We start from the raw sequence: 18,280 nt of genomic DNA, 5'->3' as shown, positions 1-18,280 counted from the left end.
CTGGTGTCAGCCAGATCCCTGGCTAGTGGAGGCCTTGGCAAAAGATTGAAGGGTGGGAAGAGGGAGGAAGCCCAGCTATTTCTCCTCTCTTTCTTTGCTCCTACCAGGCTCCAATTTCCTCCTGAAAGAGCTGCCCAGGCCCCACGTCTTGCCTAACCCTGCCACTCAATTTGTCTGTGCAGTTGAGGCATGGTAGCAGCTTTCTGCTCATGCTGATCTCTGGGTTGTATACTGCCTCCTGTTTGGCCTCTCAGCCTCTCTATCACCTGTTACTGCTTCCCTGCCCCAAATCCCCTCTGCTTTAAACTCTCAGCATGATTTCCATTTTTCTGAATGAATGATAAGCATCGCAGTGAGTAGCAGTAGTCCCCGTCCCTTTGACCACTGCTGTGGGTTGAGTTGTGTTCCACCAAAAAATACTGAAGTCCTAACCCTTGGTGCATGTGAGTGTGAACTTTTTGGAAATTAGACCTTTGCAAGTGTAATCAATTAAGATAAGATCATTAAGGTGGGCACTAATCCAATGACAGGTGTCCTTAGAAGAAATGGGAGATTTAGACACAGGAGAGCACTCATGCGGGGACAGAGACCCACAGGGAGATCTCCATTTGATGATACAGACAAAGTTTGGCACCACGCTGTGGCAAGCCAAGGAATGCCAAGAGTCGATGGCCACCACCAGAAACCAGGCAGAGGCCAGGAAGGATTCTCCCCTTCGCATTTCAGAGATAGCATGGCCACGTGGCGCTGATTTCAGACGTCTTGCCTCTAAAACTGTGAAACAATACATTTCCATTATTAATATTCTAAGCCACCCAGCTTGTGGTGCTCTATTATGTCAGTCCCAGAAATCTGTGACGGTTTCCATGTGGGTTGCCCCCACCAAATTTCATGTTGACATTTCATTCCCCTGATGGCAGTGTTGGGACGAGGGCCCCGGGAGAGGCATTTGGGTCCTGGGATAATGCTGCTCTCATGCATAGATGAATGCGGTCTCTCAGAACTGAGTTCCCTCTCCCCCTGTGGAGGGAATGGATTAGTCCCTGAGGGAGTGGTTGTTATAGGTGAGTCCAGCTCCTCTTGCCTGCCTCTTTGCATGTGACCAATGGCCTTTCTGCTTTTCCACCAAAAGATGAAGCAGCCCATGGCCCTTGCTGGAGCTCGACAGGTGTCAGAGCCATGCTGTCGAACTTTCCTGTCAACAGAACTGTGAACTAAATAAATCTCCTTCTTTTACAAATCGCTCAGCCTCAGGAATTCTGTTACAGCAACACAAAATGAATGAAGACAGAAACGAATCCAACAGCCACGGCAGATTCTCTGCGGGAGCCTCTTACGTCCAGCTCTCCCTCCCTTCCTCTCTGCAACCACTTTGAGCTGCCGTAAGTACTCTGCTCACCCAGCTATAACAGACATCCTCTCCCTGGCACGTGGCTTTGCTTTGCCAAGAGGTATCAAACCTGATCTCAAGCTTGATAGAAGTTGCTTTGGCCTCACCCATATTCCTCTGTTACAATCAATAGGAGGTTGGGATTTACCATGTCTTCAGTGTCTGGGTTGGTTTTGATGTTTTAATTGCAAAACAAAACAGAAAACCGACAACTTAGAAACCCGTCAACTTGGCTTAAAGAAAAGAAAAGAAAAGAAAAAAAGAAAAAGGGCATGATTTCTAAGATTCCAGAAACATCTCACAGAATATAAAGGCACGACTGTAACTGTGCCTGTAGAGGGGATTAGAACCAGAATCTGGAAGCCTTCTGTAACTCATTCTTCTCTCTCTCTGTCTCTCTCTCTCTCTCTTTTTTTTTTTTTTTTGTAATATAGAGGACTGGATTTTTCTGCTGCTGCTCTGATTCACAGCTCCCATATTTATGTTTTGTATTTCCAGCCACATAGAGACTGACTTGGTTCAAGTTCAAGTTCCAAATTCCCAAAGACGAAAATCTGATTGGATCAGCTTGAGTCAGTCAGGTGTCCACAGCTTATCCAATCAATTGTGTTTATGGTGGTGGAGGGAGCACACAGGACCAGGATGGTTGCTGCGAGCCCACCCCTATGGAAAGGGAGATTTTAAAATGTGAAGGGCGGGGGAGGTGTTTATTGCAGGATTCATCGCCCAAGAAGAAAGGTGTGTTCTGGGTTGGATGCCCTCTGGGCTGAGGCTGGGGTATGAAATGTGGCTGTAGGCCAGCCCCTGGCTCTCACCTCATAGTCAGCGCCCTCGGGGACTCACAGGTGGCCTTCACCAGACCTTACCATCTGGGTGTGCAACAGAAAGAGTAATGGGAGAATTCACTCTACCCTAGTTAAACCTGCAAATCAAAACCTCCCACTTCACTAAATGATGTGTGTTCCTGTTATGTAATCTGTGGGTAATAATAGCTAACATTTATTGGACACCTACAACAGGCCAGTTGCTAAGTGTTAAGAACATTTTTCTAATGCTCATAATTCCACAAAATTGATTTTGTTATTCAGTCTCATCTCTGCCCCTGAATCCCCCCACAACACACATCTTAATCTCAAGCCACAATACAAAATGATTATGATCTTCATCTTTCTGTTACGTAGTTGGTTTTTAGTGGGTGATGCAGGAACATGGTTCAGGTATGTGTAAGTCTCCTTCCCATCTCTGTGTTTCAACCATGTCCTTCCCCTACCTAAAGGCAATCATTGTTGCTGGTTTCCTATATATACAAGCATAAATTTGTGTATCCTTCTGTTTTTCTGGAAAAGATAGATTATGTTTCACATTATTTTAAAAACTGTAACACTGTGTCTTGGTGGCGGTTAGTACAGAGAGAGCAAATCTTTGAATGGCTTCTGCTGAAATATTGTGAGGAAGTGCCATTATCTATGAAACCACTCCCTTATTGATGATAACTTAGGTTATTTCCACTCTTTCGCTATTATAAACAATGCCGCAGGAATATCTTTGTGGCTACAGCTTTGTGCACATGTACCAACATATCTATAGAATAAATTCTCCAAAGTAGAATCTCCGGGTAAAGGAGTACATGTGCCATACATTTTGGTGTGAGTATTTCGTTGCTCTGCACTGAGGTTGCATCAATTTATAATCCTAGCAACTATTCAAATGAATAGCTGTTTCTACTCTCCAAAAATTGCTGCATTCAAGGATTTGATATTTGATAATTTGAAATGTAAGAAATGCAGCTCATTTGCTTTCTTTTAAATGTCTTTTTAAGTGTTTTAAAACCTCCCGGAGTGTGTATGTGGTGGGGGAGTGTGTGCCACAGAATCGTGTCCATCCAGGTCCTTTGCCATTTTTCTTTTGTGTTTTTGGCCTTTTTCTAACTGATTTTTGGTGATTATATATATTTAGAGAATGAGTTGTTTGTTACACGTGTTACAAATGGTTTCCCAAGCATGTTGTCATTGTCTGACTTGATTTCCTGTGTTTCTTGTACACAATGTTTAATTTTTGTAGAGTTGAATGTATACATTTTATTCTTTATGGTTCCGGGGTTGTTTTTTTTTTTTTCTCTCATACTCAGGTCTTTCCATTTCTAAGATTTTAAAATATTTTTTCCATGTTTTTCTAGTGACTTACACTCATCAGGAATTTACTTTGGTCAGATGGATAAATTTAGAAACCCTGCTTTATTTTTTTCTAAATGGCTACTTAGTTGTCTCAACACCATTTGCTTAATTATGTGTTTTTCACCACTGATATAAAATGCCACCTCTGTCACATTGTACATTTTCATATGTTTTGGAGTCTGCTTCTGGATTTTATTTTTTAAATCAGGACCATGATGTTTTAATTACTCTAGCTTTATGTTATACCAGCTGGTACATCCAGTCTGTCTTTCTTACTTTTCTTTTTCAGATTTTTTTCTAAATATTCTCATTGCTATATATTTACTGTATAAGATTTAAAATCTGCTTAGTGAAAAAAAGTTCTGCCAGTGCTTTCACTGAAATCATATTTCTTAGATTTCTAGTTATTTTATTCTTTAGGTTGCTGTTGTAAATGGGATCTGCTGTACTTTCCAACTGATTGTTGTTTTTATATTTGAGGCTGTTGATTTCTTTTTGGCACTAATTTCATATATAACTGACTTTTTTAGTTTTCTTACTCATTTTAATATTTTTTCCTATGCTTTTATTATTCCCTTAAGTATGTGATCATATCATCTGCAAACACTGATAACTAGACCTCCTGGCAAGTTCTGAACTGTGTATTCTTTGTCTTTCCTAATCGTGTTGGCATGTATCTCTAGACTAGTGCTAAAAGGCTGTAGTGAATACGGAAGTTCTTTGTGTTGCTGCTGACTTCAATGGGAATGTATATTATGTCTTCTCATTAAGCATGATGTTAGTTTTTGGGATATGATATATAAATAGTTTCATGAAACCTCACCAATATGGCCTGCTTCTATGCCTTTGCACGTGTTAATTTCTTTTTGCTATGTGGGAAAACTGTCCTTATCCTTCATGTTCCTTTCTGATGCCATCTTTGATACGCTGTCTTCCTTATGAGTCAAGCTATTAGTCATGCTCTCCTCGGTTTTCCCACAATGCCCAGCCCATAGTTTCATTACGTATAATACACAGTGCACTGTTTTGTAGCCATCTGCCTATCTTCTGTTAGGTTGTGAGCTCCTTCAGAATAAGCACTGTGTTCAGAGCTTGATAAGGAGTGGACCAGTCAAGCAGCTTCCAGAAGGATTGATCTAAAAAGGGATATTAATGCGTCAGTGGACTTAATCTCTGTCTACACTCTCTTGGCCCATGGCTTTTAAATACTGTCTACAAGCAAGTGATCCAAATTTATATCTATTGCCCTGACCTGTCCGTTGAGCAAGTACCTTCAGCTGCCAACTTGATATATACAGATTCAGGCCACACCATCTCACAGATCATGTCTAAAACAGAACTCTTGATTTCCTGTGCTTCCAAAGCATCTTTCTCATCTTGGTTAATGGTCCCGGAGTTCCTCTCAACTCTGCTGTTACACCACACCACAGCAAGTCCTGTAGGCTCCATCTCCAAAACATATCCAGATTCCACTGCACAGTTGTAATCATCATCGAAGCCACCCTAATGTTTTGCTTCGATTCCCATGAGCGCATCAAGTATTCGTCCAATTCCCATTCTTTTTCTCATAATAATCTAGTCTCTATCCACTAACTGGCAGAATCTCTTAAATGGGTAAAAATATCCTGTCACTCATTTTATTAAACATTTTAATGGTTTCCCATTACATTTAGGATAAAATGCAACCCTCTTATCATAGCCTATAAAATCTGCCTCTCTTCCCTGCCCTCTCATTCTCTAACAATTTACCTGGATGCTCTGCTGCAGCCCTGCCAGGCTTCTATCTACTCCTCAATACCACAAGCCTATGTGCGCCTTTCCATTTGCTGTTGCCTTTACCTGGGCTGCTTTTCCCCCAAGTCTTTGCATGGGCAGTTCTTTCTTGACAATCCGATCTCAGCTCAATTACAAATAAAAATCTACATCAGCTCCACAGTCACAGAACAGCATATATCTTGAGCTCTTGAATAGCCAGCATTCTTATTTCTTATCACATCTTCCTATTTGATTTTCTTAATTGAACCTACCATTATCTAAAATTAATCCATAGATTTGTTTGTTTATTGTTTCTCCCCATAATCTATTAAAATGTAAACTTTACATAAACGGGGCATTATCTAGTTTGTTTTTTGAATTAGGCTCAGTAGTTGGAACAGTCCTGGAATATAGTGGGCACATAATAAATATTTGTTGAATACATTAAAATAATATGTATGTAATAATGTATATGTAACAATTAACTCATTTACATGATACTGTTCCTTACATGAAGGGCAAAACAGGAATGAGTTTTTCTCTTGCTGTTGTTGATAGCACCCTGGAATGGAAGGCATCTCTTTCCAGGATTCAAGGGACATTGGTGAGAATTTTTGTTACAAGCACATGCAATCTGCAGTGAACCAATGGCCACACTCTCCTAAGACCACTCGGTCACAATTCTGAAACCACATAAGGCTGGTAGAGTGTTGTTTATTGGCAATTACTGAATTATTTTATTGCCTAAACTCAAAACTCTTTAATATGTTTCTTTGTCCAAAAAGTGGTCTGACTGAAAAACAAACCACAGTTCAAAACAGGGAAGAAAACAAGAGCTCTAGAAATGAACCTAAGTTGTTTGAACATTTTATTTCAACCCATAGAGAGGTAAAGTTGGTACCTTTACTGCTGCATACAATGATTATTAAATCATTTACTTCCCACCATCACTAAATAAATATCCAACAAATAGCTAAAAAACATTCTTTTAAAATGGTCCCAAATAATTAGGCTGCTTGGCAATCCTCATCCACTGGCCTGCCGGGAGCTTGTCTTATTCTTCTTTGTGTTCCCTGTATCATCTCCCAGAGTTACTGATAAGGCCCGGTGCACAGTAAAGTTTTCTGAAATGAAAGGGGGAAGGTGAGAGTCTTGAATTTTTCCTTGGCATCCAAAGAGCCGAGAGATATTTGCAGTCCCAGCACAGAATTCTCTAAAGGGATCCATCCAATGTGGAAAGCATCCTCTGTTCCATATGGCCCCTCCAAGAGTTTACGGCAGGAAGAATCAGATACACAGAGCCCTGACTTGTGTTTACATTACCCCAGACCAACAGAATAATGTGGCCAGACTTCATTACATCTTTTATTCCAAGGCTTGAAATCTTTAAAACATCTTTCTGAATGTATTGGAAATCTTCACGTAGATGCATTTAATGTAATTAGATTCAGCCAGCCTTGGTAACTCTGGTATGTGTGATGTAATTAGTAAAGCAACTAGTTGAATGCATTTGTACAGCCTCTCTCCCCATTTGGGAGGAGGTGAGATGCTGACACACTATACAGAGACTGTGTAGCTATAAACATTGTCTAGGTTGATTGTCAAAGGCAGGCTTGTTCTAATTAAGACTGTGAAATGGCTTCTCTTCCTCCAGCAGAGATGTTCTCAGTAAATTTTTCCTCTGGAATGGAACCTTTCATGTTTGGGCTCCACCCAAAGTGGAATTTAAACTTTCTCTAAGTCTTAACATTGTGGAGGGGAAAAGGGGTGGGACTGTGAAGTTCTTCCTTCCAATGCAGGCGGGTATTAAAAAAAGAAAAAAAGAATTGAGCATGTAGAGTTTACAAAATGATATAGAGACTCTTAAGGGTTAAGTAACCCCAAACTAGAAACACCTGGCTGAGTGTTTGGAGGATATGAAGGTGGTGATGATAGTGATGACTCAACAAGTGAGGCAGTAAATCCTCCACAGTGTAAAGTTGTTGCCAAGAAATGGCTGCTCAGAGACACACTGCATGTGCTAGGCAGAATAACAGCCCTCCAAAGATGTCCACATCTGAATTCCCAGGAACCGAATTTGTTGGGTTACATGGTGGAGGGGTATTAAGGTTGTAGGAGGAGTTAAAGTGCTGACCAGATGACTTTCGATTAGGGGAATTATCGTGGATTATGCTTTCCGATGACATGGAGATAGCAAGAAGAGGATTAGCTAGAGTTAGCAATGGCAGTCGTGGGAGGGGACAGACAGGAGGCAGGGATGGTGGGAAGAAAGATGTTCTTGAAGAGAAGATTGTGGGGAAAATGGGTATGTTGCTAACGGCAATGGCTGGTCCAGTGGAAAGGCGACCGGTCGAAGGCCAGAAAGTCTGCTTTGAAGTCTTGGTTTTACCACCACAACCTACCCTCTCTCAGAGCATTAGAACTCTCATTGCAAGAGGGATGGTAAGACTCACCCTGCCTCTCAGCGTTGTTAGGCTCAAGTCAGAAGCAAGTCTCAGTTATTTGTAAACTGGGATTTTGAATACATAGCATGGTGTGATACCGCAGGCGAGGTTTAAACCTCTAAGACAAGCCAGCTGTTTTCCCTTTGCCTAAAACTTCTTTGAATTCTGGCTGATAAAATTGAGGGCAACTTTGGAGCCACCAGGTCTGGCTCATAGCTAGCATCACCTAACCCTTTGGTGAAAACTCCTAATCTGATCTTGCTGGCTGCTTTGGGCGTGCTTCCCATTGGATTTGGCGTGGTTGGCTTATTTGTAAAATCAGCAGAAAATCCATCCCAGCTGGGAGACATCAACTCCCTCTAGCCAGAACACATGGGTTCCTTGCAGAGGAGAGACTGCTTTTTTCTCCAAAACATTGGGTGTTGGATCTGAAGTCCCTCCTTCCTCAGTAGGAACTCAGGCAGGTAAACATCCGTGAAGCTGGACACTGGGACACCAAGGCACGGTCTTGGTCTTCGAGGCTTTCTGCCGTCTGTCCTGGGGGAGAATTTCTGACTACAGCCAATGGTGGACGTGGATGATTTCAGCGCTGATGGTGGGTTAGGGTGTGATAAAAATGAATCCACCTATCTCTGCAGCCTTGTCTTGTAATACCTATATGCCAGCCATCCTGACCTTTCTTTCTCGTCCTCTTCTCTGGCAAGCTTGTTCCAGATCAGGGCTTTTGCACCTCTGCCTGGTGTACCCTCTGTCCAGAGTGCTCTGCCTCCAGATCTCCATGTGGCTGCCTCTTTTCCTGATCTGGGCCTTGGTTTGAAAGTCATTTCCTCAGACGCAGCGTCTCTGACCACTCTGCTGATAGTACCTGCTCCCATTCCTGTTACTTGCTTGCATGATTTATTTTCTTTAAGATCCTCATCACTACTGAAATTCTTCCTTATTTCTTTCCAACCACCCTTGTCTGTCCTTTTCAGTGTCATAGCCCCAGAGCCCAGACATTTTAGATCATCAGTGCATGTTTGTTGAATGAGCTTGTGTCACTCATCTGGTGCCACTCAGCGTGTGTCAGGCACTGCATGAAGTGCTCTACAGACATGGGCTACTCCAGATACCTCTGGGAGAAGGAATTTGTTCTCCTTATTTTACAGATGCACTGACAGAGGCCCCAAAGGGCTGAGTGACTATTTTAGTTCCCACAGCTGGTAATTAGGGAACCCTGGATTAGAACAGTGCTCCAAGTGGTTGCAGCATTTAGAGTGGGAGCTCCCAGCTCTGAGCATAAGAACCACACAGCTGAAGGATCCACAGCTTGCAGTCCAGGGTGACCGCCTGATCACGGTCTTTGAAAGTAGTGCTTTTTGAACTTCAATGTGCATTGCAAATCACTTGGTGACTTTGTTAACCTGGAGATTTGGATTCAAGGGTTCAGTTGATCCATTGTGGGGCAGGGAGTGGGCTGTGGCGTGGGGTGGTGTGCTGCGATTGTGCATTTCTCACAGGCTCTCAGGTGCTGCTCGTGGCCACGCTTTACCAGCCAGGGCTTAGAGGAGCCTTTGATTTGAGAACTGGATGAGCTATTTGCAGAACAAAGGCAGGATGAGCGGGACCTGGTAAATCTTGTGGTCAAATCAATTGCTGCAGCTGAGCAAAGAAAGCTTGAGGTCCCTCGTTCCCTGGGAGAAACGGATGTTATCCCAGCACCTTCTGCAACCTGGTCAGGGACTGAGTCCCGGAAACTTGGGTCTAGCATGTGTCTCTGAGCCTAGATTTGGTTTCCAGTTGTGTAGCATTTGGCTCAAGACCAACAAAGGGGCCGAGCCAACTATAGAAAGTCATCTCTTTAAGCAATAAGTATTTCCTGCCGACCCCTCATTCCTGGACCCCAAGTGCAGTTGTCCAACTCTGAATGCCAAATGAGAAGCTTGCCTGGAGTTCAGGAGTTTCTCACAATGCCTACAATTTGCTGGAATTTTCTCATTTCGAGAATAAGTGTAAAATATCTGCTCTGCTCATATTAGAGGATTGTTAAAGTGCTCTGAAAAGCAGAAGGCAGCTTTTCCCAAATGTGGGTGGAATTGGGTTTGCAGTAGGACAAAGTCCCAGCATCAGAGAATGCTAAACACAGAGTGAAGAAGTTCTTCTCCCTTCAAGTTTGTTTCAACTTCTGATTAATTCATAAGAAAGTCTCACTTCAGGACTAGCATGTCTCAAGCGCCTCTGTTACATGTCCCAATCTACACGCCACCATTTTTAAGCAGAGAAAGAGGTGGCAAACAGCTGTACCTAGCTAGAATTTAATTATAACAGTTTGATGTTTTGTACTTTTTTGTGGTTACCTTCTATCTGTGGCAAATGACATAGGTTTTCCATTTAAGATAATTATTTAAATATTCCCTTTAAAGATCAATTTAAACCAAACATATAAGATGATTTAAAATATAGTAGGTAAAATGACAGGGTGAATGCAGATATGGTAGAAATTGTGAGGGTGATATGCAGATAAGTCAGTCTCAGAAAATATCATTAAGGTCTATAATCTCAGCACTTTGGGAGGCCGAGGTGAGCAGATCACTTGAGGTCAAGAGTTCAAGACCAGCGTGGCCAACATGGTGAAACCCCGTCTCTACTAAAAATACAAAAAGTTAGCCAGGCGAAGTAGCATGCAGCTGTAATCCCAGCTCCTGGGGAGGCTGAGGCAGGAGAGTTGCTTGAACCAAGGAGGCAGAGGTTACAGTGAACCAAGATCACACCACTGCACTCCAGCCTGGGTGACAGAGTGAGACTCAGTCTCAAAAAAAAAAAAAAAAAGAAAGAAAGAAAGAAAAGAAAAGAAAATAACATTAAGGACTGTAAAGGGGTGTAGCTATGATATTATTTATGGGATGACACAAAGACACTCAACACAGTCATCTGGTCATGCCCTGCCCAATCAGTGACTGTGCCACCTCCCTGGCTCTGCGCTGGTGATCCCACCAGAGAGTCCTCAGGCAGGACATAGAGGTGGATATAACCCCAGGCAAGAATGGCAGCTAAATCTTAGAAACAGGTTTGCAGAAGCCTTTGGGTCTTTCTCTATTTGTGGAACCTTTTGGGAAAAAAAATTAGCAAGATGGCTACGTAAAGGCTCAGCATCTTATATTTGCCTGTGGTAGAGACAAATCAAGTACTATGCTTTGGGCCTTGCGTTTTTTTGTTCACTGTGGTTAAAAGAACTGTAGTGATTGTAAATAGAAGTTGCGAATTTTGTAGTTTTTCCTAAATCTCATTGGAACAGGCCAGAGGAGTTAAAGAAGCATTCTGAATTCCAAGGCAACATGGAGTAACTTCCAACATCACAGAGTTGTATCAGAATCCTGGCTCAGCCAGTGCTGTGGGCTGACTTGTGTTTCTATCCAATTCATACATTGAAGTCCTAATCCCCAGTACGTCAGAATAATGTGACTATGTTTGGAGATAGGGTCTTTAAAGAGATTAGTAATTTGAAGTGAAGTCATTGGGTTAGGCTCTAATCTAGAATGACGGGTATTCTTATAAAAAGGGGAGATTAGGACAGAGACACACAGAGAAAAGACCACTGAAGGCAGAAGGAGAAGACTAGCCATCTATAAGCCAAGGAGAGAGGCTTCTGAAGAAACCAGCCCTGCCCTCAACTTGATCCCAGACTTCTAGCCTCCGGGACTGTGAGAAATACATCTCCGTTGTTTAAGCTGCCCGGTCTGTGGCGCTTTGTTAAGGCAGCCCTGACAAACCAATTCAGCCACTTGCCATTGGGTGGTCTTGGTAGATTTGCTTGACATCTTGGAGCCTTAGTGCCCTCATCTATATATTGGGATAATGGTCTTGACTGTACAGAGTTACATGCTCAAATATGCAATGTATGTAAAATACTTAGCACAGTCTCTGCTACATGGTAGATACTGATATTGGATAACTATTTTTATTTAGACCAGTCTCCCCCTCCCATCTTGAAGAGTTTAAGGCAAAAATGACAGCTATTATTGCTACCTTCTGACCTTAATCTTGTTAAGATGTCAATTGCCATTATCACCATTATCATAAAGCCTTTAACAAAGATATGTAGTCACCTACACCAACTCCTTTGTAACTATTAAAATAATATTACCCTACGTGGTAGAATCCACTTTCTCTAACATGCATGTCTATAAATAACTTTGTGCTAAATAGTGTTTTCTAAATCCAATCCACTCTCCAGTACTGTATATGAAATGAGGAGTCATTTAAGTACTTGGGGTGTGGCATGATCATAAGACTCATTGTGGGCTATGGACACCTGGCAGCAGGGATGTTGGGCAGACTGTCATGACCCAAGTGAGCTTGTACGTGTCTCTGGAATCCTAGCCAGAACTATGTCATTGCTCTGCTGCTTATTATCCCTGAGACTTTAGGCAGGTTACTTTTTTTCCTCTCTCTCTCTAGCTTGGTTTCCTCCTCTGTAAAATAGAAAAATGAAAATAGTACAGGGCTATCTCATTTTATATAAGGATTGTGTTCCTGGAGACACAGCATAATTCAAAATGTACATATTTAAATAAAAAGTAATTTACCTATAAGAATAAGCATATAATGGGTTTTGTATTTATTCTGATGGTTAAGGTAGGCTTTGCATTATTTTCATACCTTTCACTGTCTACCTTTCTGTGTGATTGGAACTTTCCAAACTTATACATATTTTATATAAAATACCAATGAGAATTATTTGTCTGTTAAAAGTATTTTTTAAAAATTCTCTGTATTTCCATATTTTTAAGCACTTTAAAACCGTTTTTAAAATGTGTTTATTATAATGGAATCTGTAAATATCTTCTTTACCCTTCAAAAAAGAGCACTCAGGCCAGATGGTCAGTTTTCCTCTATGCTTTATAAGTCCTTTGCAGGAATCACCGTGCAGAATCCACTCCTGGGGTTGTGGAATGGCAATTTCGGAAGGGGGCTGGGGTGGGCTGGCAGTGAGGGACAGAACATCCAGCAGTGAAATAGTTAACCTGCCTGCCACTGAAGTAGAGAGATCCAGCTTGAGGCAATCCTGTGTGAGGCAGTAGTAAATTCAAGCCAGGTTTTCAGAGTGGAAACTGAAGCTAGCCCCTTTAATCAGATATTTCAGAGTCACTCAGCATAAAACCCAACACTAACAAATTTGTACTTGGAACTGTTTTATAGCCATGTCATGAAATGTAGCAGAGATTCTCGGTAGACTTGGATACATCTTATGTGGTCACTGTCACTTAGGGACCATCAGGTTGAAGGTACTTGCCAAGTCTTGCCCCATCCAAACCCCCAAAGCATAAGATACGCAGCACCCGCTGAGCTGAGAGCCCACTTCTCTGCCTCCATCTTAGCTTCAGGTAAGATACCAAGACTAGGAAGACAGTGAGGTTTTGCTAGGTGTCCCTACTTAAGAAGAACATTGCCTGTGTCTCTCATAAAAATAAAACGGACTCTTCTGATGGCAAAGTTCAATTAAATTTCAAGATATGGCTACAGTCAGGTGGATGAAAGACTTTTACTCTTGAAGGAGGGAGCAGTTGGGTACCTAAGGGTTGGAAGAGCTTCAAGGCGCTGGTGCAAATGTCTCTTGCATGATTGTTTTAGCAAATCTCCGGTTATTTGAACTACCCCTGGCTCTATGGGCTGGGGGCAATCATCTTTTGTGGCCCTTAAACTATGCTGTCAGAACGTGAGAACTAGATTACTTCATTCTGCTCCTGGGAAAGGGAACAGTCGTAAGGGATTTAAAATGAATACATTAAATTTGTTGATTATCAAAGGAAAAAGAGAGAAAAATAAATAAACTCTTAGAAGATCTTGGCTGAAGTACAGGGGCCACAGTGTAAGTCCTTGCTCTCAGCCATGTTAGGATTTTGTAAAAGACCTTCAATTTTCCCTCCCTAGTCACTCAGGTGGGAGGAGGGGTACACTTTGGAGGCCCCTGTTTTCCCTCGGGATTCTTTTTTAATGTAAATGGAAGGGTAAGAAGAGGGATGGTAACTGTACTCCTGTGATGCCTGAAAAAGGGCAGCAGCCTTATAATGATTTTTTTCCTTTTTCAAAAAAAACAACAACAAAACAACAACAACAACAACAAAAAAAACAGATATATCTATATATCTTAGTCAATTTTGTTTTTTAAAGTATGATGAGATGGGTATTCTCACATGCAGGCAAGAGGGTTAAGTGGTACAGCCTTTTGGGGCACATAAATTTAGCAAAATATATTGGATACTCTAAAAAGATTGAGACTTTGATTCATTCATTTCTCCTTTAGGAATTTATCCAAAGGAAATAATCCAATCCAGAAAGTGCACAATTATCAAGATGCTATCATTTCGTTGTTTATAATAGTGAAAAACTCAACCTCAATGTTGACCATATGGGAAATAATTGGTTATATTAATGTTAGGCTCAGCCCCACAATGGTATCCTCCTTGGCAATTAAAAATAAATGACACACCACCAAAGGCACAATCCATGAAAGAAATAATTGATAAGCCAGACTTCATTAAAATTCAGAACTTCTGCTCTGTGAAAGACATAGTCAAGAGAATGAGAAGACAAGCCACAGACTGGGAGAAAATATTTGTAAAAGACACTCTGAAAAGGACTGTTATCCAAACCCAAAATATGAAAACAACCTGATTAAAAATAAGCCAAAGATCTTAACAGATACCTCACCATGTAAGATATACAGATGGCAAAGAAGCATATGAAAAGATGCTCCACATCATCTGTCATTTGGGAAATGCAAATTTAAACAATGAGATACCATTCCATACCTGTTAGAATAGCCAAAACCCAGAACCCTGACAACTCTAAATGCTGACAAGGATGGGAAGCACCAGGAGCTCTCATTCATTGCTGGTGGGAGTGCAAAATATAACAGTATGGCTGTTTGGGAAGACAGTTTGTCAGTTTCTTACAAAACTAAAAATATGCTTACCATACAGCCCAGCAACTGAGCTCCTTGGTAGCTACCCAAGGGAGTTGAAAACTATACAAAAACCTACACACAGATGTTAATAGCAGCTTTATGCGTAATTGCCAAAAACTGGTAAACAAGATCTCTTTCTGTAGGTGAATAGATAAATAAACGGTGGTATATCCATACAATGGAATATTATTCAGCGTTAAAAAGAACTGAGCTGTCAGGCCATGAAGATACTTAAATGCATATAACTAAGCAAAAGAAGTCAGTTGTAAAGGCTATATACTATATAATCCCAACTCTGTGACATTCTGGAAAGGGCAAAACTATGAAGACAGTAAAAAGACCAAAAGGCCAAGGGTTAGTGAGGAGGAGAGGTGTACAGGCAGAGCACAGAGGGGTTTTAGGGCAGTGAAACTACTCTGAATGATACTCTCATGGTGGATACATGTCATTAATACACCTGTTCAGACCCATAGAATGTGCAACAACAAGAGTGAATCCTAATGAACCATGAACTTTGGGTGATTGTGATGCGTCAATGTCGGTTGACAGTTGTAAGAAATGTACCACACTGGTGGGGGATGTTGATAATGAAGGAGGCTTTACGTGTGGGGGTGCAAGGAGTGTACTGGAAATCTCTGTACCTTCCTCTCAATTTTGCTGTGAATCTAAAACTGCCTGAAAAAAAAGGCTTCACTTCTTTAAAAATGTCTTTATCTCTTGCTATGATACGCTGAGCATTTCCCCCAATGTCTTTAAGGGAAAAGAAGCTGGAAATAAAAGGGTAAATGTACAGTAAGGCAGCTCGTGAAATGACACGCGTAGAAGGAGAGAAATGCAGCAAAGTCATGTCTAGCGGGTAGGGTTATGGTTAAAATAATTATTTTCTTTTTCATGTTTTCCAAGGTTTTCAAAATTGAACCTATGAAAAAATGAGAAAAAAATGTACTCCCCAAACAACAACGGATGTGAAGCTTTTGCCAGTCTTCAGGCCGTGAGACAAAGGGGGACTAAGAGCATGTTTCCTTGCTTGGAAGGTAAGACTTTTAACCAATGCTTCTTTTACTCGCCAAAGGCTGAGAAACCGAGAAGATACCACAGGTAGAGCAAAGTGTGCGCCTTTGGGTTTTTGCTCTTGTTTGCTTGGGGAGCAATGTGCCTTTGTGGTCTCTTCAGTTGAGAGAGGAGGTAAAGGAAGTGTTCCTCCAGTTTTTAATCCCCTCGTCTAATCACCAGACCTTTCTTGTGGTTTTACCGGAACTCTTTTTACTAAGTGGTTGGATTGACACTGTTTGTGTGTGTATGTTGTACTTGGATTATGCCTTAATGTGTCACGATGACGACAAAGGGGTTTGCAACAGCAGGCAGGCAAGTGTCCCTGCTTTTAATAGAAAGCACATTCCAGTACTTTATGTTATCTGTAACACATAGAGCTGCTTAGAACAAAGCGTTGCCCCTAAGACATGGTCCCCAAGAGTCTTTAATAAGTTCCAGACCTCTGTGAAGGTATTAATTAAATATTTTAAACAGAATGGCTTTAGCTGGCTGGGGCATTTTTATGAGAGAAGGGAGTATATTTAAAACCAGGGCTGTTTCTGTAACAGGAACCTGTTTTGAAGGAAATGTTCTTGGGTGGGACTCTATGGGTACCAGGCTGTCAAATCTATGCACCAACTTGATGTCAAAAACAGACATTCTGGATGTTTCAAACAGTATTTGAGTTGGGTCCTTGCTCTTGAATTTGGACATAATTCTAAAGCACCATTTTAACACGAAGGGGAGACTAGTAAGAATCTCTGGGTACGTCAGGCACTGGTAGAGGTCGTTTCTAACAGTAGTTCCATGAGAAGGGCTTTGAGAAGGCCATTTTACAGAAACAAAACAAAAACAAAAAAACAAACAAAAGAAATCTAAGTGACTATATTTCAAAGTCACAAAGTTTGATGGAGGAGCTAATACCAAAACTCAATTTAAAGTCTGTCCAATAACTCAAAGATATAATTACATTGTTTATAACACAAAGGATAAATGCTTGAGGGGATTCATAATCCATTTTCCATGATGTAATTATCATACATTGCATGCCTGTATCTAAACACTTAATGTACATATATATATATACATACTATGTACCCCATATATATATGTATATAGTAAATGTAAATATATAATACATATATATATATGGGGTACATTAAGTATATATATATAAAGTATATATATATATATATAAAGTATATATATATATATATATAAACTTAATGTACCCCATATATATATGTATTATATATTTACATTTACTATGTCTCACAAAAATAAAAAATACAGTCTGTCAGGAGTTTGAGATGAGCCTGGCCAACATGGTGAAACCCAGTCTCTACTAAAAATACAAAAAATTAGCCAGATGTGGTGGCATGTGCCTATAGTCCCAGCTACTTGGGAGGCTGTGGCAGAAGAATCACTTGAAGCCAGGTGGCAGAGGCTGCAGTGAGCCATTATCATGATGCCACTGCGCTCCAGCCTGGGTGACAGAGTGAGACTGTATCTCATAAATAAATAAATAAAGTTTGCCCATCTGTCCATCTATCATCTACGTATTTATGTATGCATTTATCTACCTATCTCTTTGTCTTCTATATTTCAGAATACTTTACTCTTTCTCAGGAAGTACTAGAAATAAAGATAAGCTTAAAAAGCAAACCCTGGTCCATTTGATAGACATTTCCTGAATTCGGAGTCATCAGAGTTATTGAATATTGTGTAGAGTCTAGAAGCATGGAGTTAGCTGATCTTCCTAGAAGGCAGTATGATGTCATGAAAAGAATGATGCCCTTGGAGTAAGAGGTCCAGGTTTGGATCCTAGCTCTGCCACTTACAGATTTCCATGACATCAAGCAAGTCTCTCCCTGAGCAAGTTTCTTTGTCTTCAAAATTAGAATTGCACCTAGCATTCTGTGTGGTAGGTGCCCAGGGAAGGTGAGTTCAAGCTGAATTTGGTCCCAGTAGTTGGGGTGAGGAATAGGGAGAGGATGGTCCTTCAGTCCCTTGTGGATCACTCTGGGGTTTCAGGAATCAGCAGTCCAGTGGGTTCATAAGGAGTCTCCCCTTCCTGGCTAATGATAGTCGGAGTGACAAACTGACAAAGATAGACAAATGATAGACAAAGTGACAAAGAGACACTCTCAAATGAGATGCTGGAGGCCCCTCAAGAGAGTGATTATGCCCGACGGGCATCACAAGCATGGCAGGAAATGACCGACGCTGCTTTAGCGTCTTCTGGATTCACTACTCCAGAGCCCACCAATCCGCTTCTCAGCATGAACAGCCCTTCTTGGGACCACCCTTAGTGTATTCTCACCTGCTGAAGATCTCTATCCTTCTTCTCGTCCCAAGCTCCTTTCCCACATGCTATGTTGCCTCATAATGGAAACTTCGAATCCCTAAATAAAATATGTGTTCATGTCTGTGAAGATCCTTTGTGACCTGGGACCCAGGGCTGTGTGCAAGGGCTAATTTGTATTATTCCTTTAATGGGCCTGCCATGCCTGCTTCTGTCTCCTCTCTATGAATCTTT

The 18,280-nt window shown here is 41.3% G+C and overlaps 1 long non-coding RNA gene across 1 annotated transcript in view; it reads left to right on the top strand.

The window, feature by feature from the left end:
* Positions 1-764: 764 nt before the first annotated feature.
* The window catches only part of LOC141583733 (uncharacterized), a 308,184-nt gene continuing 290,668 nt past the window's right edge, over positions 765-18,280 (top strand). Inside the window, exons 1-2 of the long non-coding RNA XR_012516592.1 lie at positions 765-1,382; positions 15,613-15,743. This is a non-coding gene — a long non-coding RNA (uncharacterized LOC141583733). The remainder of the gene's footprint in view (positions 1,383-15,612; positions 15,744-18,280) is intronic.

The sequence above is a fragment of the Saimiri boliviensis genome, chromosome 2 (assembly GCF_048565385.1).
Source record: "Saimiri boliviensis isolate mSaiBol1 chromosome 2, mSaiBol1.pri, whole genome shotgun sequence".
NCBI classification, from domain to species: Eukaryota; Metazoa; Chordata; class Mammalia; order Primates; family Cebidae; genus Saimiri; species Saimiri boliviensis.
Note: the sequence above shows the minus strand (reverse complement) of the source record. Positions and strands in the feature narration are given on the sequence as shown.